The sequence below is a fragment of the Zalophus californianus genome, chromosome 1 (assembly GCF_009762305.2).
Source record: "Zalophus californianus isolate mZalCal1 chromosome 1, mZalCal1.pri.v2, whole genome shotgun sequence".
Classification (NCBI taxonomy): Eukaryota; Metazoa; Chordata; class Mammalia; order Carnivora; family Otariidae; genus Zalophus; species Zalophus californianus.
Window position 1 is genome coordinate 171,876,650 of NC_045595.1, and position 26,424 is coordinate 171,903,073.

The 26,424-nt window shown below is 33.4% G+C and overlaps 1 pseudogene; it reads right to left on the reverse strand.

Annotated features, from left to right (window-relative positions):
• LOC113915887 overlaps window positions 1-26,424 on the reverse strand; it is a 65,181-nt pseudogene that overhangs the window by 5,418 nt on the left and 33,339 nt on the right.

The window sequence follows — 26,424 nt, forward strand, 5'->3', positions numbered from 1 at the left end:
TTTGCATCATGGTTTAAAATATATAAGAAATTGGAAGTATATGCATGCTTACTTTTGATTATTTTTAATCCAATAAAAAAAGTTAAGTTTCTTGTTCATTGAGACTATGTACAATTTTCAAATAAGATATTAAGGTTATATGTGATTTATCTAAAACATGCTATATTAATGCTGCCTAATAGAACTTAGTGCAATATTAGAGATATTATATATCTGTGTTGTTCAATACAGTAGCCACTAGCCACATCCACAAAGAGCTTTTCGGTATTTGAATGTAGTCTAGCATGACTGAGAAAATGAATTTTCAGTTTTTCTTAACTTTTATAAATTTAAAACTAAATATCCATGTGTGGCAGTGGCTATCACACTGGATAGCACATAGTTTATATCTATGAATATAGATATAATTTTATTCTATGTATAGTTTTGTTTTCAATACTTCCATGTTTATGATTGGGTAAAATAAGAAAGGGATTTGAAAACCATGTAAACGTTGAATGTGCACAGTATACCTTTTTATAAGAACAGCCTATTCTTCCTACAGCAATTCTGTCATACACAGTCACGTTTATCATGAACAAAAATGAAGCACACTTTGAACAATAACTCTGCTGGTACATGTGTTTATACTGTCTTCAAAGCTAGCCTGACATGAAGTGCTTTTTTTATATTACATTGAGTTGGTCAGAAGACATTAAAAATAGTCACCCTGATAGAAATCCATAGTATTTAAAATTATTTCAATTCTGAATAGAATTACTTGCCCACTGTGCCTAATCTTGGATGCTATAATTTTAAAAATGGCTCAGAAGCTGCCATCAACCCCGGTATGCCTACTGTGACAGTTACACGGCCAGGGTTTCACAAAATTACAGTGACCGGAGAGACTCAATAACAGTAGTGAGGGTTCCAAAACTAATAACCTTACCCAGAGATTTGTTAAAGAAGCAGCAAGATTTTTGCCTTTAGATTCTATAACGTGTTTGTCTTTGTGTTTTGGCATTTTTTCCCCTCTTTAATTTTAGATTTGCATGTAAAAATATTGGCAGGATCCCGTTTTTATGTTAGTAGTTTTTTTTTTAAATATGAATATTCTTAGGAAAGCCTGAGAATCTGTTTACCACTGTTTCATGTATATCATATCCTGTTTGTCACTTGATGCTGTCTTTCTATAACTTTAATTTGTCATAAGCACCAAAGCAAAAAAAAAGAAAAGAAAATCCAATAAAAATGTCATCTCCTAAAGAAATCTTGAAAGATAATAAAAAATATTAATTTTTCTGTTACTTAGAAAGCAGTTACATAGTATTTGCTATGTGCCAGATACTATCCAAGTACAAATAATAACTTCAGATATTAATTATAAATACGAATTATGAATAGGAATTCTATTAATCCTCAAAACAACACTCTGAAGGTTTGCTTTTATTATCCTTATTTTATAGGTTAGAAAGCTGAAGCACAGAACTTGCCCACAGTCACCTGGCCAGTAAGTGGTAAAGCAAGGATGTGAACCCAAGCAATCTGGCTCTGAAAGCTATGACTTTCATTGCTGTGCTGCCTTTCTTGTATCCTTGCATGTTGACCCAAATATACACAAGCATGCACGTATTTATTTCCATATATCTGTGTATCTATCTTGTAAAATGTATCTAATTCTATAAAATTAAGCTCAGTTCATGGAGTATTTTCAGTGAATCTTCTTCCCAATTTTGACTATTCCCAAATGACCTCATTCTTCTTTCTCATGGCCCAACATTTACACTTGGTGACTCTTGCAGGATAATTTTTCTTTTTTCTTGAAATCTTTCTCTTGAATGCCACCTGTCTCCCAATGCTACTAACTCATATTTATTCAACTATTATGTTTTGCATTCCATGAATGCATCTTTCTCTAGGCACTGAGTATTAAAGTGATGAACAAATGGACAAAAATTTTGCTCACACAGAACTTACATTCTGGGGTTAGTATGTACTAAGTGCTTATCATATGTCTCACACTGTTCTAAATATATTATACCTGTTAGTCCATTAATATTCACAGTCCTATGAGGTAGGTACTTTTATTGTACCCATTTTACAAATGATGAAGCCAAAACATAAAGATTACAAGCTAATAAGAGGTAGAGCAATAATTATTAACTTTTAAAGTAATTTCAATGCCAGCAAGAACATTAGCAGAGAGAAAAAATAGGTTTGGGCAATAATTCTGGAGTGAGATAACAGCGGTTTGCCTTAGAATGGTGACAGAGAAGAAGTGGGTGGATTCCCCAAATACTTTGAAGATAGAAAGGATAGGTCTTCCTAATGATTTGGATGGTGGTTCATGCTATCTCATTAGTGACTAGAAATGGCTGAAGTGCCTAATGAGACAGAAAAAAATTACATTTTTAAAAGCCTATTCACATCATAAACTGAGCTATTGAAGAAGACTTTGAAGCTTTTGAACTGTATATTTTCTTAAGAAGTAATTTTGTCTTTTCTCAAATCATACCTAGAATTCTGTCCCCATTCTTCTTCCAAAAAAATCAGATCAGGTCACTCCAAATCTTTAAATTTAAAATACAGCATTTATTCTATGTTCTGAAACTACACACTATACGCATAATAAAGTTAATTCAAGAATTAGAATACAGGGGCGCCTGGGTGGCTCAGTTGGTTAAGCGACTGCCTTCGGCTCAGGTCGTGATCCTGGAGTCCCGGGATCGAGTCCCGCATCGGGCTCCCTGCTCAGTGGGGAGTCTGCTTCTCCCTCTGACCCTCTTCCCTCTCGTGCTTTCTATCTCTCATTCTCTCTCTGAAATAAATAAAATCTTTAAAAAAAGAATTAGAAGACAGCATTTATTTTCATAAAAATTAGAAAAACTAACATTGAAACTTACATAAATTAGTCATATGTCTTATGATTCATCAAAACATATTCACCATCTATATTACTGTGTTTATCCTAGCCAGGCATCAACTCTCCTACTGAAAGAATTATCATTTCTAAAGCCAGATATTAGCTTATCATGTGTTTATCAACCAGTCAGGGACAGAGTAATCCATATTCAGTATACTTTAAACACTACCAAAAATGAGGAACTCAAATCCTCATTGAAAATATTCCCCAATTTTCAGCCAGAACGAACAAATAGGAGGATTCTATTAAATGCTAATATTCTGTGTGAGGGTAAAGACTATTTCACAAATGTACTATATGTGACTGAGAAACTTTTTAAAAAAGAAAAACTCAAGGATAAGGTACCTGAGTATTTTACCCTCTTGTCCTTATAAAAATGGTTACATGTTTATGCCAAAAATCAAAAGGGCATTTGAGTCAATTGATACACTTTGTTGCAAATTTAGAACATATTTATCTTTTTAAGGTATCCTTTTAAATTTTAAAAGTAGCATAACAATATAATAGAATATGTGGAAATTGAAAAGAAAAAATAACACTCTTATTGTACTACCCTAATGTAATTACTATTCTTGTTTTAGTATATTTCAAGTGTCTTAACCTTCCCCTTCCCAAATACATACTTGTAAGAGTATGCATTCAAATTGATGTTACATTTCAATTTCTCTGCTGGTTGCTTGATTTTAAAGGATTTAGGATTTATTTATATACAAATTGCCTTATGATGTGGATTACATAAAAGGATTTGAAAATAACTAGGAAATAAAGGCATTGCTACATGAGATAGATGATGCAAATATTGTAAGCCAAGTAGGATTTTTGTAGGTTGCATAATTTTCAGAAAATATTCAATATTATTAACGTATGTAATATTGATGCAGAATTTCAAAGTGTTGAAATGAGTTGGGTTTTTTAATATATAAAATTATTTTGTAATATTACCTGATGGGGAAAAAAAGCACAATGCTTTTCCTAAAGAAAGTCTTAATATGCTATAATAACAGTAATAAGATGAAGATTCCCTGAATTGTAAATTCTAGGCAAAAATGCAAAATAATTTAAAGGAATCCATATCTTTTACCCTGTCTTTAAATATTTCCTTTGTGCACCATCCCTCCTTTCAGACACACAACTAATCTGATAATCAATTTTTTTCTTTATTTGTCTTTCAAAAAACAATGTAAAGGAATCTTTTTTTATGATATGTGAAATGGAAGCAATTGGAGCCACGCTGTTCTATTTTATCAACAGTCAACAATTCAACAATACCAGTACCAATGATATGCATTTGAGAATGTGAAGCTGGAAAGATAAACTATCCAGAGTTACACAGGTAATAAATAGCAGAGTATTTGCTCATATTCTTTGCATTCTTTAAATCATCAGTAAGATTTATCTAGCACTGACCCATTTGGATAGAAAAACAATTAAGTTGGACTTCTAAAAACATTTCAATCCTTTGTTTTAATATTTAAATTTAATCATAATATTTCCATTTGGCCTAAAATATTTTTTTCTGCAGTCTGTCACCATTTTAGCTTATTTCTTTAGAAAGAGCATCTGAGATATAAGCTCAGACTATTTATGTTTTTTTAATTATTATACTCTAACATATCAGAAAATTTTTATTTCTCTTACAGTTTGGCTGAGTGTATAATTCTAGGTCAAAAATTATTTCTTAGCAGAATTTTGAAGTCATTCTCCATTGTCATCTATGATTGCTAGTAAGATATTTGATGTTAGTTATTTTCATTTCAGTGAATCTGACCTCTATTTTTCTCTCTTTCTGAAAACTTTAAGGATCCTCCAATTATATTTGGTGTGCTTAAATTCAAAATAGTCTATTTAGAGTTGGATTTTTATTCTTAATTGTTCTTCCTGCTCAGCTTTTATGAAATCTTTCAAAATAAAAAAAAATTAATAGTGGCACCTTAGGCATTTATCAAAACCCATTAGAACTGTAGAATAACAAAAAAGTGAACAAATATAAACTGAGTTTTATTTAATAGTAATGCATCAATATTGGCTCATCAATTGTAGTAAATGTATTATACTAATGCAAGATGTTAATAATAGGAGAAACTGTGTGTCAGAGGAAGGGAATAAGTGGGAATGCTCTGTACTTTCTGCACAATTTTTCTGTAAACTTTAAACTGCTCTAAAAAATAAAGTCTATTTTTAAAAATAACTTCTGTATTTATCTTTGGGAAATATTATATCATTATTTATATTCAGACACACTTTTATTTGTTTTCTATCTTTAGTATATTGTTATATAGATTTTAGACTTCCTGGTTTGATTTTTACATCTATTAATTTTTCTTTCATATTTTCCAATTCTTTTTATACTTGGCCAAATTTTGGAGAAATTATTGGCTGTACTTCATATTAGTTGAAAATTTTAATATTATTATTTTTAATTCCCAAAACTCTTGCTGAGTATCTGATTACTCTCTTTTAATAAAAGTTCAGTTTCATTGTTTTTGGTTTATACAGTAATATTTTCTTTGATATTGATGAGTGATCTATGAATCAGACTTCTGGTTTCAAATGACAGAAGCCCGTTTCCAACTGACTTAAGCAGAAAAGGAGAATAACACTCATTGGCTTTTACTAGCTCAACTTTGTTCATATGGACAAATTTTAACAAATTACCATTGCCAGAGGGATTCAGAATTCTCACTGCTCAGAACTGGTTCACATGTCTATTCCTAATACCAGGGAGTAAGTTAATCACTATGAGAACCATGCAAATTGAAGCAATAGAGGGGTGGTTCTCAAAGAAGAAGAAAAAATTGATGCTGGTCAGGCAAGAACAGTTCATTAGAAGAATAACTATTATATAATCTAAAATATCTCCATTTTCCAAGGTCAGCAGCTTTGTTTGCTTAATTAACTTACTCTTTTTGGGGGGACAGTGTAGAAGCGGAGATTCACTTTCTATAACAGACTGGTTGGTAGCAACTTCTTTCTAGATACGTCTGCTGAGATAAGGGAAACAAAAGCAAAAACAAACTATTAGGACTCCATCAAAATAAAAACCTTCTGCACAGAAAAGGAAACAATCAACAAAACTAAAAGACAACTTACAGAATGGGAAAAAATATTTGCAAATGACTTATCTGATAAAGGGTTGGTATCCAAAATATATAAATAACTTATCAAACCCAACACCCCAAAAAACAAATAATCCAATTAAAAAATGGGCAGAAGACATGAACAGACATTTCTCCAAAGAAGATACCCAAATGTCCGACACATAAAAAGATGCTCATCATCACTAATCATCAGAGAAATACAAATCAAAATTACAATGAGGGATGCCGGGATGGCTCAGTCTGTTAAGTGTCTGCTTTCAGCTCAGGTCATGATCCCAGGGTCCTGGGATCAAATGCCACATCAGGCTCCTTGCTCAGTGGGGAGCCTGCTTCCCTCTCTGCCTGCCCACTCTCCACCCCCCCGCTTGCGCTCACTCTCTCTTCTCTCTCTGACAAATAAATAAATAAAATCCTAAAAAAAGTTACAATGAAATAGCACCTCCCATTTGTCAGAATAGCTAAAAACAACAACACAAGAAACAAAGGATGTTGGCGAGGTTGCGAGAAAGAGGAACTCTCCTGTACTGCTGGTGGGAATGCAAACTGGTATAGCCACTCTGGAGAACAGTTTGGAGGTTCCTCAAAAAGTTAAAAATAGAACTACCCTATGACCCAACAATTGCACTGTTATATACTCAAACAATATGAAAATACTAATTCAAAAGGATACATGCACCCCAATGTTTATAGCATTATCTACAATAGCCAAATTGTGGAAAGAGCTCAAGTGTCCGACTGGTGAATGGATAAAAAAAGAGGTGGTATATACATACAGTGGAAAGTTAGCCATAAAAAAGAATGAAATCTTGCCATTTGCAATGACAGGGATGGAGCTAGAGACTATTATGCTAAGTGAAATAAGTCAGAGAAAGAAGTATACCGTATGATTTCACTCATATGTGGAATTTAAGAAACAAAATCATTGAACAAAGGGAAGGAAAGGAGAGAGAGGCAAACCAAGAAATAGAATCTTAACTATTAACAGAACAAACTGATGGTTACCAGAGGGGAGTGGGTGGGCGGGATGGGTTAAATAGGTAATAGGGATTAAGGGGTGCACTTGTTGTGATAAGCACCAGGTGCTGTATGGAAGTGGTGAATAACTATATCGTACACCTGAAACTAATATTATACTGTATGTTAACTAGATGGAATTTAAATAAAAACTTTTTTAAAAGTCTGATTTTTACTCTCATTCCATTTATATTTCTAAATGAAGGAATAATTAATAAAATTTGCTAGTGTGGATATCTGTTATATTAATTCTCTTTGTAAATCAGATCTCTCTACAGCATTGGAGCATTGACTGAAAGTTTACTTTGGTCAGGAAACAGTCAGTCTGCTTAGACTTTAATCCAACCTCATGCCAGGGTAATAAACTCTTTACTCTGAGGAAAACAAAACCCATTTTAGGACCTTAATAGTCTCCAGATATTCGATTCTATTTCTTTAGAGGTGGGTCCCTGAGTTTGTCCTGGGACATATATTGCTATTGTTGGTCACTCTGTGGGCATGGTATAAAGCCTGTCTCTGGAGCCTCAGAGGAAGAACATCTCTCATCTTTGCTCCAAACTTATATGGATGCTTTATACTGTGTGTAACAAATGTTAAAATTGACATTTTGACAGTGAATAGATACCAAGATATAGCAAAGCCAGATTATTATGTGCATTTACAAAGGAACTTTACATGAACCCACTCCATGTTCCTCGGACCCACCTTCTAGAATAAAGGTTAGGGTTTAGAGAAACCTCTGTGAAAACATCTGTTGTCTTATTGCAAAGATGGAATGGTGGTACAAGTTGAGAGAGATCCATCACATCACTTCAAGTTCACGATATATATGCTGCATGTGGAAGACTTCGAGGGCTGGTGCATAATTCACTCCTAGTATTCTACTTTTTCATTGCTTGTATCTTAGTGGCAAAAAACAATCATTCTATTATACTCATGGACTCAGTGGGGCAGGATTTCAAAAAGGGCACAGCAGGGAACAGGGTTAGTCTCTGCTTCACAATGTCTAAGCCTCAGCTCAGGAGACTCAATGGCTGTGGGTGACTCAGGCATCTTCCCTCACATGTCTGGCAGTTGATGCTGGCTGATACCTGAGCTGGGACTGTTGATCAAAACTTCTACATTTGACCTCTCCACATGCTTCAGGTTTCCTCAGAGAATGTAGGGCCCACCTCTCGATGATAGGAATATGAATATAACATTGTAAGAAGAGCATGTGTGCTGGAAGATCTTGTAGTCATTTTGGAAAATATATCATGCCTGAGAAAGCCTAAGTAGTTTATGAAAATAAGATAGGGGTGTCTCTAATGGGAGCAGCCTGAACCTCAATTTGTTGAGCAAGGAATGAATGGGACAAATGAGAATGAATATTCAATCAGGTCATTTTGAATTCAGTCTTAGAGGGACAGTAAAACGCTTAAGAATGCCAACAGTAAAAAACAGGAGGTATGTAATCAAGGAAATGCAAATTAAAACAATAAGGAGATACCATTACACACCTGTCAGAATCACCAAAATCCAGAAAACTGAAAACACCAAATGCCGGTGAGGATATGGAACAACAGGAACAGGTGGTGGCAATGCAAAACGGTACACTTGGAAGACACACTTTGGTGGTTTCTTATAAAACTAAGCATTCTCTTCAGACATGACCCAGCAATTGTGCTTCTTGATATTTACCCAAAGTAGTTGAAAATTTATGTCCACACAAAAACCTGCACTCAGTTTATAGCAGCTTTATTCATAATTGCCAAAACTGAGAAGCAAACAAGATCTCCTTAAGTAGATGAATGAATAAATAAATTTTAGTATATCCAGACAATGGCATGTTACCCAGCACTGAAAAGAAATGAGCTATCAAGCCATGGAAAGACGTGAACATGAGAGCCAATCTGAAAAGTCTACAGACTGTATGATTCCAACTATATGACATTCTGGAAAAGGCAAAATGGTGGAGACAGTGAAAAGAGCAGTGGCTGCCAGGGATTCCTGCGTGGGGAGGAATAAGTAGATGGGGCACAGAGAACTTTCAGAGCAGTGAAAATACTCTTTCTGATACTATCACGGTGGATGCATACCATTATACATTTGCCCAAACTCACAGAATGTGCAACACCCAGAGTGAACCACAATGTAAATTATGGACTTTGGATGTGAATGATATGTCAATGTAGGTTCATTAATTACAACAAAGGTTAACTGGGGGAGGATGTTGCTAACATGGGGGAGTCTATACATATGTGGGGGGAAGGTACATGGAAAATCTCTGCACCTTCCCTTCAATTTTATTATGACCTAATACTGCTTTAAAAAATAAAGTCTTAAAAAAATGGGAAATAAATAAGGGTCCAATTAAAACAGAGATATCTCTTCTCAGTTCAAAGGAACTGCATGAGAAAGATGGCCACAGATGTGAAAATCTAAAAAATTTACAATAGCAGCTCATGATAAAGGGAAAAAAAAAAAAACAAAAACGTTAAATCCCTGCCAGAACCAGAAACAAAGAAGTCACAAATGCAAGTAAAATTTTTCCTTTACCTTTAAATCTTTTCCTTCAAAGATCAAACCACAGCTAATGTGGAAAGCCTCGAATATAACGAGAAAGTAGAAATCAACTATATTACTCAACCTAAAAACAGGTAGCCTTTCAGGGTTTAAAAAAGCAGACTTGAGGAGAAAAATGTTTTAAGAAATCATACTCTTGAATTAATTAGTGTTTAATCAGTATTTTGATGGATATTCTGTATTCTAAATTGACTCTACAATTATGAGGTTAACTGACTACCCCTGTCTAAAACAGAATACTTAAGAGATATGTCCAATTTTCTTTCTGGGAAAGATTTTCTTCCCCACTGGAAAAAAAAATGAAAGAGACAGGAAGAAACAAAGTAGATTTTTATCTAGATGGCATCACATGAGTCATATATTTAACATACCACTTACATGTGGCTTACTTTGTTGTGGTCTATCACTCTTCCAGAAATCCATCCGTATTTCTATCCAGTTAATGGTCTGATAATAATACTTCTGTGAAATCACACTTTTATTCTTTTCTGCTAGCAAGGACCAGAAAACATGCATCCTCAGATAAACGTCAATCCCTACCAAAAATACCCAGAGTCAGATTAAAACAGATAATTCAACACCAGACTTCCCAACCAATTTGCCCAAAGTCTTGTAATTTCTTTTTCAGAAATGGAATTTCTGTTCTGATCTTGCTGATTTTCTGGTGAAATCCTTGCCTCACCGTCTCCTTCCAGATTAGGTAATGCCTAGGTAGGACAATAATAACTTCTTTCAAGTGATAACTGGTTCACATGTGTTTAAGACATCACTTTATGCTAAAGTTGATCTACAAAATATGGAATGGACCTTGATAAGTCCCTGACACTGCAACCGAGGTTATATGACCTATGCACTGTTGTTAGAGTTGCAGGTCCATATGTGTGACAATATCCTGTTGAAGAATAGGAACAATATTCCTCAGATTGTTACTTCACAACAGCAGAAGCATTAGAAGACTATCCAAAACTATCTAAAAGTTATCCTTTTCTGGGATTCACTCAAATGGTTTGCAAAATAAAAATTCCTGACTGCAGAGGTAAGTTGCTTGGCATTTGTGGGAATGCTTTGAATTTAATGGAAAACACCAACTCTGTTAATATTATGCCAATAAAACAATAAGATAAAATTTAACTAGTTTCATAAATTAATAGTAATAGCCATGCTAATTTTCATTTTAAGGGTAGATATGTTTGCTGATAATTAATAAAAGGGAAGATATTTGCATGACCAAGTGAGAATATCTATAGGTGTGTGAGACAGTAAGCATGTTGAAAATATTCTGAAAGAGAATTCTAATAGAATTGTTTACCAAAAAACATTTTCTTGTACAGAGACTTATGATGTTCTTAACAATAACTGATAAGACCTTTGGTTCAAATAATGTGAACCGTAAGGTATTGTGATTTTCCATCAATATTTGGAAGATAAAAATATTAATGTGGACAGCAGATCTTCAAGATAACTAAACAAAGGAAGTGTTATTATGACTGAAGGTATTACTGTTTACTGGGAAGCTGTGTAAAATATAATGGGTTGTTCTTAAAATACTAATGTAACAAAAGCTCTCTGAGATGTACAATACAATTATACTTCATGTTATTTCTAGCTTTGTACCTGAGAAAGCATTCAGATAAACTTAGCAGGATATGGTAAATAAAAACCATATGTGGTAAAGGAATGTTCATCAATCTGTTTTTAATATCCGCATTGTATAGACTATATGCTTAATATATCTTTTTCCAGTGACAGTTTTATATCTGCTAATAGTTATCTTGACAATCTTCTTGTAATTGAAAATAAGTGGTCAATAATGAAAATGCAAAGGTAGTTAAAAAATATAATGACAAAAGAAAAAAGTTAATGATTAACTGATTTCTGTTTCATTTCCATTATTTTAAAAAAGCAATATTGAGGTTCATTAAAGAGAAAGTAAACAGCATGTAATAATTTATTTTTAAAATAAGAAGAGTAAATTCATATTTATTGGGTTCTTTAGAGCAAAATCTGTGGGCACATGTGCATTTAAATCCCAATTTTTTTACACAGTTGAACAGATCTATAATTGCTGATTAAAGAATGTTTTGGTGTGATGTGTCCCCTGTCGTCGATCCCATGCACTCATTGGATGAATTTTCACCTGTGTGAGACCCCTTTGAGAACATAATATATATAGATGGCTGCTATCAATTCCTTCCTCCTGGAATATGCATGTTCTTCCTCACATCAGAAGGTAGAATTTAATTCCCCATCCCTTTGAATCTAGACTGATGGTAGTAATTTGTTTGAACTATTAGAATGCAATTGAAATATTATCTGGAACATCTGAGACTAGATCAGAAGAAGCCTTCTGGTTTCTTCCTGGGCCTCTTAGAATGCCTGGGATTCTGCTTCTTGGAACATGACCTGCCATATTATAAGAAGCCCAAGTCACATGGAGAGGCCATTGTAGTGTGCTGATTGACAGCTCCAGCACAGCTCCCAGCTAACAGTATCAACTGCCAGGCAGGTAGGTGGGCCTCCTTTGTTAGTTGGCCCCAGTTAATCTGTCAGAAGATTCCAGCCCCAGCTGCATGAGAGACCCTGAGAAAAAAATTGCCAGTTAAGTCCAGTCAACCCATAGGACCATAGATAATAACAAACAATAACCATACATAAAATTATTGTTTCAATAAATTGAAAGAATAATAAATTGTTTCACATCACTAATATTTTGGCAGTTTGTTATGCAGCAATAGAAAATGGAAACAATTCTTAATGATCACATTGCTTAGTATCCAAGGTCTGTGATTTTTCCTCCAAACACTAACAAACTGACATAAAATTGAGGTAGTGTTTTGGTCAAACAATCATGACGTACATGACAGGTTTACCCCTATTTAATTGTAAGCAGATGATGCTGCTTTCCTGATTTTACGAATCAGAGTGACAAACACACAAAATCATGTTTTTCAGTTTATAAATATTTTAGGGAGGAATTAAAATTATATTAATTAATAAATTGTTTCTCTTCATGAATCAAGAACCCATACTGAGCTAGATGTTAGGTTGCTAATGTGGAGGCCTGAGCTGTTAGCATTTAGGTCTTAAAACACCAATCTATTTTAGAACACATAACAAAGGAGGTAACTGATTCTCGTTGTTTTTTCAAGTGTTTGGACAAATAGACTTCTTCATGCTTACAACTTAAAATATATCCTATACCAATGATCCTGAAGAAAGATACATGTTTTGCTTCATTTTATAAATTTTTTTTGAATTTGGGGTTATGTTTAATTATTCCAGAAAAATTGCCAAGAGAATACTATTTTCTTTTTATGGTGAAATTTTTTTTTTCTGTTACATTTTTTGAAATTTTGTATCTAAATTTTGAGAAAACTAAATTTTAAACCCTTCCTAATTTATTACCTTCTCTTTTCCTCCTTCCTTTGTTTCTTTTCTTCCTCCCTTCATCCATTTCTCATTTTCTGATTTGTCACCATCTATTTATATTTCATCTTCTAGAAAGATGACATAACTAAAGCAAGGCACCAGGATTCAGGTGACCACATTTCTAATCTAAATTCCACAAGTAACCAGATATGTAATCTTCGTTCACAATCTAGAGGCCTAAATTAATCCCTTTGAAACCTTAGGGGATTAAAATAGATTACTTTTGCTGCTTTAAAATTATACAATCCAAAACGTGTAATACAAGGCAATTATAAGGTAAACATCAAAAGCTAATTTGGACAAGATATTTAAAAAGTGTTTCAGACACTTAGTATGAGTTACTTACTGCAATGAATTGAAGTCAGAATGAAAAGGCAAATTACTTTCGGCTATCTAGTTATCATAATACAGTGAAATAAAGCATAAAATTCCTTTGTGGAAATAAATTCACTTTTCTTCATTGACTTCTAGGAGAAATAAACATGATTCCCATGAACAAGGGATATTGAGGAATATAGTTGAACCTGTATTCTGTTACAATATTAAGGGACCCATCTCTGTACTCCCATAGGACCACAGACATATCACAATTCCTACATATACCAACTTGTGTATTTATATATTTTAACAATTTATGTGTCTATCTGTCTAATTAAACTGAAATTTCTTAGGGGCATCTGACCTTGAATTGTTTGACTTCTTATTCTCAGCCACTGTACAGCATATGGGGCATTCAATAGGCCCTCAATATGTTTTTGTAGAATAAAGAGGTACTGAATCAATCTTCAAATGGATATTTCTTGTCTCATCACATAAAAGACACCAAAGCCATATAATTAGATTATAATTTAGGAAAACCATGTCTGTATAACTCTGTTAATACAGTTAGGTAAGTAGCTTTGTGTTGGCCTAACAATATTGTAAAGATCCTAGCACAAAACAAAGAAAAAGGTACCCCTTAAAGAGTATTTTCTTCATTATGAATATTCCATGAGAGTTTATGACAAGGACCAGTTTATGGTCAGTCCAATATGATTAACACTAGTAATTGGAGTACCAAATTTTACATGGTTGACTATAAATATGGTTCAAAATAATATTCAGGTGGTAGAGTTAACAACTTTTCATGCCAGTTTAGAAGTCTGATTTACATTCTCTCTCAAGTGGATGGCTGTCCTTATCTTTATCGGGTTGGATCAGAAGAATTCGTGAAGCAGATTATCCTAGAAAGTAGTTTAAAACAGTCCCAAGCACTTAAAGAAATAGTGGATTAAGATAAATTCGAATGGGGAGCAGAAAATTGGGAGTAGATGTCATCAATTGGCCACAGCTTGCTACCCTGTAACTTCCATAGAAAACCTAATTATGATAAGGCCTATGAAGATAAAAGGAATCATGGATCACTACATCAAAAACTAATGATGTATTGTATGGTGATTAACATAACATAATAAAATTAAAAAAAAAAAACAACTACAACCCTTCCTCTTGTCACTTCCACCTCTAGTCACTGAAAGAGCTGATGATACACAGGTGAAATTATTCAATATTTTAAGTTAAAGAATGTTGGCAAAATTTAAAGGTATTAACTATGATTTTGAGGATGCCATGTGAATATTTCAGGTGGTGCTTAATCTATTCAACTGCTTTTCAGGGAGAAATATTTTACAACAATAGGATCTTCCAATTCTAGATTTCCTATGGATGTAGCATTGGCAGGATTCTGACATTTAGGTTTCTAAAAAAATATTTTCAGCTAATGGATTTTTGAAATGTGGATATAAAGTTTAGAAGCTGCCAAATGGTTCTAGACATCTGCTGGCTCTCTGTGCTCATTAGTGGAGTAAACAATCCTCTTGTAGATACTGTATAGAATATATAACCAGGCTGACTTGTCAGCAAGTTTCTTCAGGCTTGAGAAGAATATATTCTGTTATTTAAACCAAATATTTCAGAATTGACTTTTAACAATAACTGAAATTAGTATATTTGTCTTTATCCTTATCCCTGGTTACTCCAAGATTGGATGTAAACAAAATATTAGATTTTACACATAGAAAACTTCATATTATTAATGCCTTGGTTATTGGAGACATCTTGAAAAAGCATGAATGGAAGTTTAGAAGGTCAGATTTTTTTTACTCTGTGTGGCATCTCAGGCAAGGAGCTTAGTTATTGGTAAGTTTAGTAAAATAAATAAATAAATAAATAAACCCACTGGGATCATAAAATGCAATATTTTGCTTTTGAATCTTTAGGTTGTGTGATCCCACAGTGATTTTTATTAATATTACCAAGTTAGGACAAGCTTAACTCATAAAGATAATAACGTAGAGTATTTGTCCCTAGAATGAAGGAAAATATAATCTTCATGGTACATTTGAAAAAGGGGTAATTGAATGGCATAAAGATGAAAAGAATGATAATTCATGAGTGATGAGATTAGGATCAGGTGAGGTGAGCATCATTAACAGACTGGGATGCATTAGGGAGAAGGTTTTCAATGAGTCAGGAGAGTGAATACTGGCAATAATGTTCTCTAACTTTCATAGAGAGAAGCATTTGCCATTGTCTGGGTAATCAAGTGAAAGTTGAACAGAATGATCCTATATATTGTGAAGTCTGGGTGGTTAAAATGTTGTCAATAATGTTAAAGTTAAGATCTACCCAGTTATTCAGTTTATCCCCCAAAGTTTATCCAAGTCAATACTAGTGTTATCTTGTTAATTTTTACAGAGCTGTTTCAGATGTATCATACACAACTATATCTCAGTATTTCAGATATTCCTTTGTTGTTGGGTGGTAGAAATGTAAGTCAAACAAGGTAATTTTCAAGAGTCTCTAGAATTTTTTTCAGGGTAATGAAACACATTTATGACATCTGTTATTCTAAGTTAGCAAATATGCATCTAATTCCACAAACTCAGGTTCAAGAAATACACCATTTTCTTATCACTCAAATTAATTTTAATTTCAGGTTTCCATTTTGTCAGAAATATCATCTCATTATTTATTTAAGGGATCTCCACACACCTTTCTCCAGGGTTATGACTTTTATTTGTCAAAAGATTTTGTTATTGTTGTTGGTAGTCGTTAGAGATATCAAATCTCAGTGTTGGAGTTAGGCATTCTAGTTTCAGTGTTACCAGTTCACACCAGCTTCTGATGAGGCACCCTTGATCTTGTGTTTTCCTCATTTGTCCATTATGGTTTTAGATAATCTAATCTTTATTGTTTTCCTAAAGATCCTATAGGTAATGGTGGCTCTCTGAACTATGTCCTTGTTACTCCTGGATGCATGGAACTCATTCTACTACTCCAGGTCTACCCTGGGACATGGAAAATTTTATAAGGATATCTTAATTCAGTCAGTGCCTTAGGCATTCCATAGTATGGAATGTATACCATGCAAAGCATACCTCTGTTGCTTCAGTTGAATCTTTCCAACATATTTAGGTCTCTAACCAGACTATAGGCATGATAGTTTTATAGCTTTGTATAGCTTTTGTACTGCCCAAAGGTGCCCAGCCAAGACAGTAGGTGGAGGCTGAAATCCTGGGCAGTCGACATCCTAGGCTGAAATACTGGTATTTCTTCCTGACACAAGAGAAGGGGCACCTTATACTATACAGAATGTTTTTATCATAAAATGATGTTGCATCTTGTCAAATGCTTTTTCTGTGTTTATTAAAATGACATGTGGTTTATATTCTCTACTAAAATAGTGGATTGGATTGATTGATTTTCAGATTTTAAATCAACCTGGTATTCCTGGGATAAATCACAACAGTCATGGTGCATAATTCTTTTTATATGTTGCTGGATTTGGTTTACAAATATTTTATTAAGGAATTCTGCATCTATATTCATCAGAGGTATTGGCTTGTAGTTTTATTTCCTTGTGCTGCCTTTGTTTGCTTTATGGTTCGGGGAAATAGTGGCCTCATAGTATGAGTTGGGAAGTGTTCCCTCTTCTATTTACTGAAAGAGTTTGTGAACGACTGTTATTAATTCTTCTTTAAAACTTTGGCAAAATTCTTCAGTGAAGCCATCTGTGCCTGGGCTTGTCTTGTGAGAAGTTTTTAAGTTAGTTGTTCAATATCTTTATTTTAGGTTGATTCAGATAATTTATTTCTTCTTGAATCAGTTTCTGTAATTTGAGTCTTTCTAGGAATTTGCTTTTTAATCTAAGTTATCTAAATTGCTGTCATATAGTAGATCATATTATCCTTTATAATTTTTTTGTTTTTGTAAAATTGATACTAATGTCCTCTCTTTTTATTCCTGTTCTTAGTAATTTGAGTTTTCTCTCCTTTTTTCTTGGTAAGTCTATCTAAAAATTTGTCATTTATTGATCTTTTCAAAGAACCAACTTTTGAGTTTAGTGCTTTTTATCTATTGTTTTTCTATCTTCTTATTAATATCTGCTCTTATCTTAAATTAGTATTTCCTTTCATCTATTTACATTAGGTTTAGTTTGCTCTTCTTTTTCCATCATGTTGAGGTGAAACACCTTTTTAAAGTCTTTTAAAATGGGCATTTCAGCTATAATCTTTTCTTTAAGTACTGTTTTAGCCACATCCCATAAATTTTGATATGTTATCTTCATTTTCATTCATATCAAGGCATCTTCTAATTTCTATTTTGATTTATTTTCTTTAATACATTTGGCAGTTAAGAGTGTGCTAATTTCCACATATTTGGAATTTCTCCAATTTTTTATGTTACTGTTTTGAATTTGATGTCATTGTGGTTAAAGTACATATTTTATATATTTTCAATTCTTTTAAATTTATTGAGGCTTGTTTTATGACCTAGTATATTGTCTATCCTGGGGAATATTCCATGTTTACATGAGAAGAATGTGTGTGTACTCTGCTGTTGCTGTTATTAGATGTCTAATGGGTCTAATAGGTTTATAGAGTTGTTATTATTGACCTTCTACACAAATTTTCTGGCCTATATTGAAAGTGGTGTATTAAAGTCTCTAACTGTTATTGTTGAAATATCCATTTCTTCCTATAAATCTGTCAGTTTTGCTTTTTGCTTCATGTATTTGGGACTCTGTTACTAGTGTATATATATTTTTCATTGTTATATCTTCCCAATGGATTGACACTTTCACTAATTATAAAATACCCCTTTTTATATATATTAACACTTTTTGAGTTAAAGTTTATTTTGTCTGATATTAGTATAGCCACTCCAGCTTTGTTATAGTTGTTGTTTACATGTATCTTTTTACTTTCAACTATTTGTAGCTTTGAATCTAAAGGATCTCTCTGGTAAATGGCATATAGTTGGATCTTTCTTTTTTATCCAGTTTGACGATCTCTATGTTTTGTTTGGATTTTTTAATCTATTCACATTTAATGTTGTAACTGATATAGTTGGATTTAAATCCACTATTTTATATTTTGTTTTCTATATGTCTGATGTCTTTTTTTGTCCCTTTGTTGCTCTTCTTTTGTGTTAAGTGAATATTTTCTAGTGCAATAGTTTTATTCTTTTAATGATTTTCTATTTTCTTAGTGGTTGTTCTAAGGTCCACATACAATCTTATTAGAATCTACTTCAGATTTATAATAACTTAATTACAGTGAAATAAAGAATCATTATTCTCATATACTTGTTTGGGTCCAAATTATAAAGTGGCATCATCCTCTTTACTCTAATTCATTTACTTTTTGAATTATTTAATTACCTTTCAAGGTACTTTTGTGTGTGGATTCAAATTCAAGGTACATTTCATGTATTCAAATTCTGTCTGGTGACTCTTTCAGCTTAAAAAACTTCCTTTATTATTTCTTGCAAGGAGAGTTTGCTAGTAATGAATAGTCCATGTTTTCATTTATCTGGAAATGTCTATATTTTGCCTTCATATTTTGAAAGATAGTTTTGCTGGATGTAAGATTTTTGGTGGACAGTTTGTTTGGCACTTTAAATGATCATTCCATTATCTCTGACCTCCGTGGTTTGTGATAAGAAGTCAGCTGTTAATCTTCTTGGGGTTCTTTTGTATGTAATGAGTCATTTTTCTCTTGCTGCTTTCAAGATTTTCTGTCTTTTAAAATGTTTACTATGATGGGTCTGAGTGTAGATTTCTTCGTGCTTATCCTAATTGGAATTTGTTGAGATTCCTGGGTATGTAGATTAATGATTTTCATCAGATCTGAGGTGTGTCTGTCATTTCTTTGACCATTTTTTCTGCTCTCTACTTTCTTCTGGTATTCCTGTTAGGGCTTTGGTGGTGCACTTAATAAGGTCCCACATTTCTTTATGGATTTTTTTCATTTTTCTTCATTCTTTTTTTCTCTGTTCTTAATCTTTATCAGTCAGTCTGCATGTTTGGTGATTCTTCTTCAAACAGTTAACATCTATTGTGGATCTTCCTAGTGAATTTTTTAAAAATAATCTCTACATCCAACTTGGGGCTCAAACTCACAACCCTGACACCAAGAGCTACAATCTCCACCAGCTGAACCAGCCAGGCACTCCCCTAGTGAATTTTTTATTTAAATTATTTTACTCATCAACTCCTGAATTTTCATTGAGTCCTTTATTAAAAATAATTTCTTTGTTTTTATTGTTATTCTCTATTGATGAGATAGTGTCATCATATCCTCCTTTGCTACTTTAAACATAGTTTCTTTGAACATAATTGTAATAGCTGCTTTGAAGTCTTCATCTTCTAACTCCAACATAATGTCCCTTTCCTAGATGATTTCTGTTGTCTGTTTTTATCCCTATGTATATGGGCTGTATTTTTCTGTGTCTTTGCTTGGCCCAAAATTTTTGGTTGACAACTGGGCATTCTAGGTGATATATTGTATCAACTCTGGCTACTGGTTTCGTACTTTGGGGCTTTGTTTGTTTGTTTTTGGTAACCTAGCTGGACTATTATAGTGAAGTTTATTTTCCCCTCAGTAGGAAGCTTTTGATGTCACTCCTTAGAAGGCCCAGTCTTTGATGTACCCAGTCACCCTGAGATGACAATTGCTTTTGCAGAGCCCTTTGTCCCTTTCCCTGATCTTTCTGTTAAGCTGTGTGCCACTGTTGGTATCACACCCAGCTGTTTGGCTATACTAATTTTTGCTGACTGATTTATTATTTTCAAAAGTGTCCTGGTACATACATTATTCTACAGTCTGATCTGATTAAATATAAATATAAAAATACTTTGCCAGGGTAGTTCTAGAAGTAAATCTTTGAGGTTTGTTCTGATACCAGGAAGGATTTTCTTAGATGTCTCTTTCTCTGGTTCTTTCTGATAAACTAGCCGGCCTACTTAAAATTTACCTTGTTGCTCTCATAGATCTACTAAGAAAGCTCTTAATTACTTACCTTCAAAATATGCATTTATTTTTGAGAGCAACTTTAGGCTTGAAATTCCCCACATTATGTTCCAAATAAAGTCAGTTCCTTTGGGGATTGATTTGAATTGTATTTATATGGTCTGCCTTTCTCATTGGGCAAAATTTGTGCCACAGTTCTGGAGTCATGGGCAGGGACAGTGTCCATTTCTAAAAGAGTGACTTTAAGACATTCTGTAAGCCAAGGGACTATGATGTTGGCATAAATGTAAATAGAGATTAATGAAATAAGGTAAATGATCCAGAAATAGACATATATATATATATATATATATATATATATATATATATATATATGAGCAATTGAATTTTGACAGTTACCAAGGTAACTGAATGGGGAAAGATACTTTTATTTTTTTCAAAAATTAGTACTAAAACAACTGAATACTCATATGGAAATAAATAAATCTTGTCCTTGACTTTATATACAAACTTAATTCTTAATAGGTCATAGGCATGAAAATAAAAAATAAACCTATAAAGCTTCTAGCTGACATCCTAAAGATTTGATGTCTAGGGATAAGATTTAAAACCATAAAGAAGTTTATAGCAGACACAACAAACACTTAACATGAAAGAGAAAAAAAAATCAGATAATTTGGACATAATCAAAAAAATCTTTTGTTCTGGGGTGCCTAGGTGGCTCAGGGGGTTAAGCAACTGCCTTCAGCTCATCCAAGGGCTCTGGGATCGAGCCCCAAGTCAGATTCCCTGCTCAGCAGGAGAGTCTGCTTCTCCTTTTCCTTCTGTCCCTTACCCCCGCTTGTGCTCTCTCTTTTTCCCTTACTCTCTTTCAAAAAATAAAATCTTTAAAAAACTTTAAAAAAACCCCACAACTTGTGTTCTTTGAAAACCATCCTTAAGGGCGCCTGGGTGGCTCAGTTGGTTAAGCGACTGCCTTCAGCTCAGGTCATGATCCTGGAGTCCCGGGATCGAGTCCCGCATTGGGCTTCCTGCTCAGCAGGGAGTCTGCTTCTCTCTCTGACCCTCTTCCCTTTCATGCTCTCTCTCATTCTCTCTCTCAAATAAATAAATAAAATCTTTTTAAAAAAAAGAAAACCATCCTTAAGGATTGAAAAGGTAAGCCATCAACTGGAAAAAAAATATTTACAGTCATATATATGACAAAGGAATTGAATCCACGATATATGAAACACTCAGTTATAAGAAGACAATTTAATAATAAAATATGAATAAACATTTGAACAGACTCTTCTCAAAAGATATATGAGTGAATAATAAGATGAGAATGATTTTCAAAATCTTTGAAATTCATCTCAAGTTAAAGTACTCCTTCTCCCCCAATGTGGGCTTGTTTAAACTGGAGGCTGATAGTCTTTATTTTTCCAGCTTATACAGTGTCTGGTTAATACAAGTGGTGACTTTTAACACATACAATTTGGGGAATACAAGATAGAAAAAAGTAAGTGACAGGAGGTTGTCATCACTGTATTCTGTCAAATGTATGCTTTCCCTCCCTTTCAAGGAAATAGATGTGGGTTTCAAAAATAGAGAGATTGATGGTCTCATTTAAAACAATAGTCTGGTATCTAAAGGTTGAGAGGTCTGCTGAAGCAGCTTGGCTCAGCTGAATTAAAGCTGAGGTTTGAGAGTCTCTTCACTTCCAAGGATAGCAGGCTAAATGTGAACATTTCCCACAGAAACAAAATGGCCACTTGGATGATCTGGGAGATGACTGCAGAGAGGTTTGATGTGTAATGCTGTAAGTCCAGAGAAGGTGGGAATTATCTGCTAACAGCCAGAGAAGATGCACATCATATCAAAGACACTTTAGGGAAAGATCATCAGCAACACAGGATCTCTATGCCCTACATTCTCTATGTCCATGAAAATGCCCTCAGGGGGAAAAGTCAGCTTTAAGCATCGGTTCCATCCAGGACAATCTGTATCAGATTTTTTCCTTGACAGTCAAATGAGAATGTTTTCGTGAATAGGAGCTAACTCTGGGTCTTTTCTGAGATTTCATCCCAAGCATAGAGAAAGAGCTAGCATCACAAGGATAAATTAAATTAGGTAATAACATGGAAATATTAGAATTATTTTTCTATTGCCTAAAAGAAGTGCCAGTTTGAGGTCGGCAATGGGCAAATATTAAATTTGCTTTTATAAGCACATAATATTAGAATATTAACCAGATCTAGAAATATGAATACTAATACCATGATTACAGTTCAGAGATTATACCTTAATTAAAATAGAAATAAAGTAGAATTGTTGTATTTTGATATTTTGTAGTTTTCTCTGGGAAAATTGGGGGGATTCCAAAATAGGTGTTCCCCATCTCCTACGCAACTATGCTTCTTTGTATTGGCTTCTTAGACTAAAAATCAAGATTATAGTAAGAAATGTCCTATTACATGAATTTTGTATATTTTATTTTCAATCTTGATGTGGACTGATATTGCTTACTATGAAGTATGTCACATAATTTCAACAGAAATCAGAGAGGGAATAATCATTATAAACACAATAAGCTAAGTGATCAAGTTTAAAATTTCATTTAAAAATGAAACAAGATACTTACCAATTTACTTTTCAGTAAGACATTATCATCTGGTTAAAAAGAAAAATATGGGACTGAGTGAGATAGAGTCAATTTAATTACATCAGAATTCCAGAGATTTAAAAACCTCTTTTTGACCCATTCACCTTCTCACAGCTTAGTATTTCCCTTCTACTTGTCAGTTTAGAATTAGCTGTCAAAATTTTCTGGTTACATGTCAGTCTTTCTCTTCATTTTTAAACCATTTTATTTTAAGGGTAATGTGTAGTAAAAACTCTTAGATAAACCTATGTTTGAACCCCATGTTCTGTCACTAATTAAACTTGTAACATTATGCACATATATCATATATAAGAATGAATCAACATTGCAACAAATAAATGATGGATAGCACCCTAACTTCTAGGCATCAATTTTATCAAATTTTTTTTTAAATTTCTGAATGTATTCTCTAAGTACTAAGAAAAATGACTTTTCACTTATATTAAAATTTCACTTCAGATGCCACTAGAGGGACTTGTATTATCAGAAGTGTCTTTCAGAAGCATCAGTAAAAAATGTAAGAAGAAAATGTATTAAAGTGTAAATTCCAGGTAATGATTTCTGGATTTAGAATTTCAACATTTTATGAAAAATAACTATTTTCCTGCATTGATTCATCTTACTTCTATAGACTTCATTTCACAATAATTGGCATTTATTGTATTAAGAATTATTATATCTCACAGTCAATTTTAAGTAATTAAAAATAATGCATTAAGAAACAGTCCTTCAATAGTTTGTATTGTGTATGATATATTTCTAAAAGGGGAACTCTTTCAAGTGTTTTAGGGAGCTTTGCCTTATTTTTTCACTTCAGAGTCACTGTAGTGTCAAAATAAACTCCTAACATACTTCCACAGTAGGCTAAATGAAGATTAAATCAGTGGTTGTTAAAATTATATATAATGCACAGAATTCTCAGTAATATGTTCATCTCAGGATGATATCCAAAACAATTGATTTCATATTTATTATCTTTATTAAGCACCTACTACATTGAAGGCACTTTGCCTTGGAAGAAGAGATAACATACTCAAATTAAGATAAATTGATGTTTAACTCACAAAGCTACTTTAGAGAAATTAGTGGGCCTAATATAGGAAAACCTGAGGGTGAGTAACCCAGGACTGCAGTGAGGAAGAGAAGATGGAATTAAGTAAGGAAGGATAGAGTACTATGAAGGAGATAATCTGGAGACGAGCAGTGATCTAAGGTCAAGGAATACAGCCAGCCAAAAATGACCCCCCCTCACCCCAGAGGGAAAGAAAAATACTTTTCTCTCCTTATCTGCTAGGGCTTCCCATTATGTAGCTCATTAATAAAGCAGTCTTCAGGGCAGAGCTCAGTGTAGAAGAGGGTGAATCTATAGGGACAAAGGGAGAATATTCAGCAAAGGAATAAAGACTAAATTGCTGTCTGTGACAATATGTTGATTTCTAAGTATGGGTGTAAGCAGTGTTCTATAGGCGTTTACAAAAAAAAAAAAAAAAGAGTTTTGGAAGATCCAGGAAAGCTGCGAAGGAAGGAAATGGCATGGCATGTGAGATAGTTGAATAGTAAAGCATAAATTATTAAAAAATAAACAGAAATAATGCAAAAAGTGTAGTTTGTTTAGCTAGAAAAATGTTTTGAAGTGTAAACACAGTTTCTGGGCTTACTACATGATTTCTGCCAAAAAAATAAAAAGTTGTGTGTGTATGTTACTTTTTCAGTGTAGTTAAAAAGGGAAAAATTAAAATATTCTTAATATTGTGAGCCTGATTTTTTTTCTATAACTTCTTTGGTTTATGTTTTTGAGTAGCCAATTAAATAGAGAAAAGACATTAAAACAAGACAAAGGACCCACAGGAAAAGCATTTGATTTTCTTTTAAATTTTATTTTGTATTAGTTTACTTTATTAGTGCAATAGATGTATCTACTTTAAATTGTCAAATGGCACTAAAGGCTAACAACAACAAAAAGCAACAATAAGAACAAACTGTTGCCAACAAACACTTGCTAAACAAACATTTCTAATAGAGTAGATTTTAAAAGTTCTCATCATAAGAAAATAATTATAACTGTGTGGTGATGGATGTTAACTAGACTTTTTTAGTGATCATTTCACATATGTTCAAATATCAAATCATAATGTTGTACACCTGAAACTAATATAATGTTATGCCAATTATATCCCAATTAAAAAAAAAAAAGCTATTATGCGCCTGGGTGGCTCAGTCGGTCAAGTGTCTGCCTTTGGCTTGGGTCATAATCTCAGGGTTGTGCAATGGAGTTCCGCATCAGAGTCCCTGCTCTGAAGGAAATCTGCTTCTACCTCTGTGCGCAATCTCTCTCAAATAAATAAATAAAATCTTTTTGAAAAATTTTAAAAAGCTATTTTGTAAGTAAAAGCAAGACATTTCATAAGTTTTGCTTGTTTTGCCTGTGAATTTGAGGAATTTGACATTTAATAGTAAAGTCCAAATGAAACTCTTAATAAACAAACAAACAAACAAACAAACAAACCCTTTTCTCTCCATTCCCCCATTTCTGGATAGTTTTTAGGGTGGTCTTCTCTACTTGGACCACTATTCAGAGTACCCTGACAAGAGAATTATTCTCTGTAAATTTGTATGAAGTTGAAATGTAAACAGCTGTTTTGTTCATGGCCCAGGTAAAAGCTCTTCTAAGACTTTTTTGATTCCCAAAGAATCTGGTCCTCTTATTATTCCCCCAAGTTCTATTCTGTCCATATCAAACTGCATTCTTAGAACATAGCAGAACACAGGTTTCAGTTCTGGGAGAATAAAACTCTCTCATTCTCACACAAAACAAATGGACAACAAAAAAAAAACTAACAATGACCATAATTCTGTGGTCATCCTCCCCTACCATGGCCCATTCCCTTGAGGCACATCTTCTCCACTTTAGAGTCTCTCATGATATTTACCTCCATATGTTTATGCTATAAAGAAATTGTGTCTTTCATTTTCATGCATGCAAATGACATAGTAAGAGTCATATCATACATGCTGCTTTATGTTTTGATACTAGCTTTCTTTTGTTTCTGTTTTCTGCATCTCTCTGCTTTTCCTTCCTGAAAACTTTCTATCTCCTGACATCCTCTATCTACTCCAAGCACAACTGTTCCCGCCATTCATTTCATGTCCCTGCCATTAATTTCATCATGTCCCCTGACCAAGCTCTAACTCATGCTAAGAACCAACTTTCCTTCTCTTCTTTTGACTCATGTAACCATATACACTTTTATATATTATATATACATGGAATATGTTTTGGTCATGTTTTGATTTTAAAAACTAAGATTGTATTATACATTTTAATCTGTGTCTTTCTATTTGCATGCAACAATAATTGATGGAATCATTTCAAATCAACTAGAGTTGTCATTCTTTGTAAGAGCTTCATAATATTACATGTATGAGATACATAATCATTTACTTAACCATTTTCTTATTTAGGGACATTCACTTTGC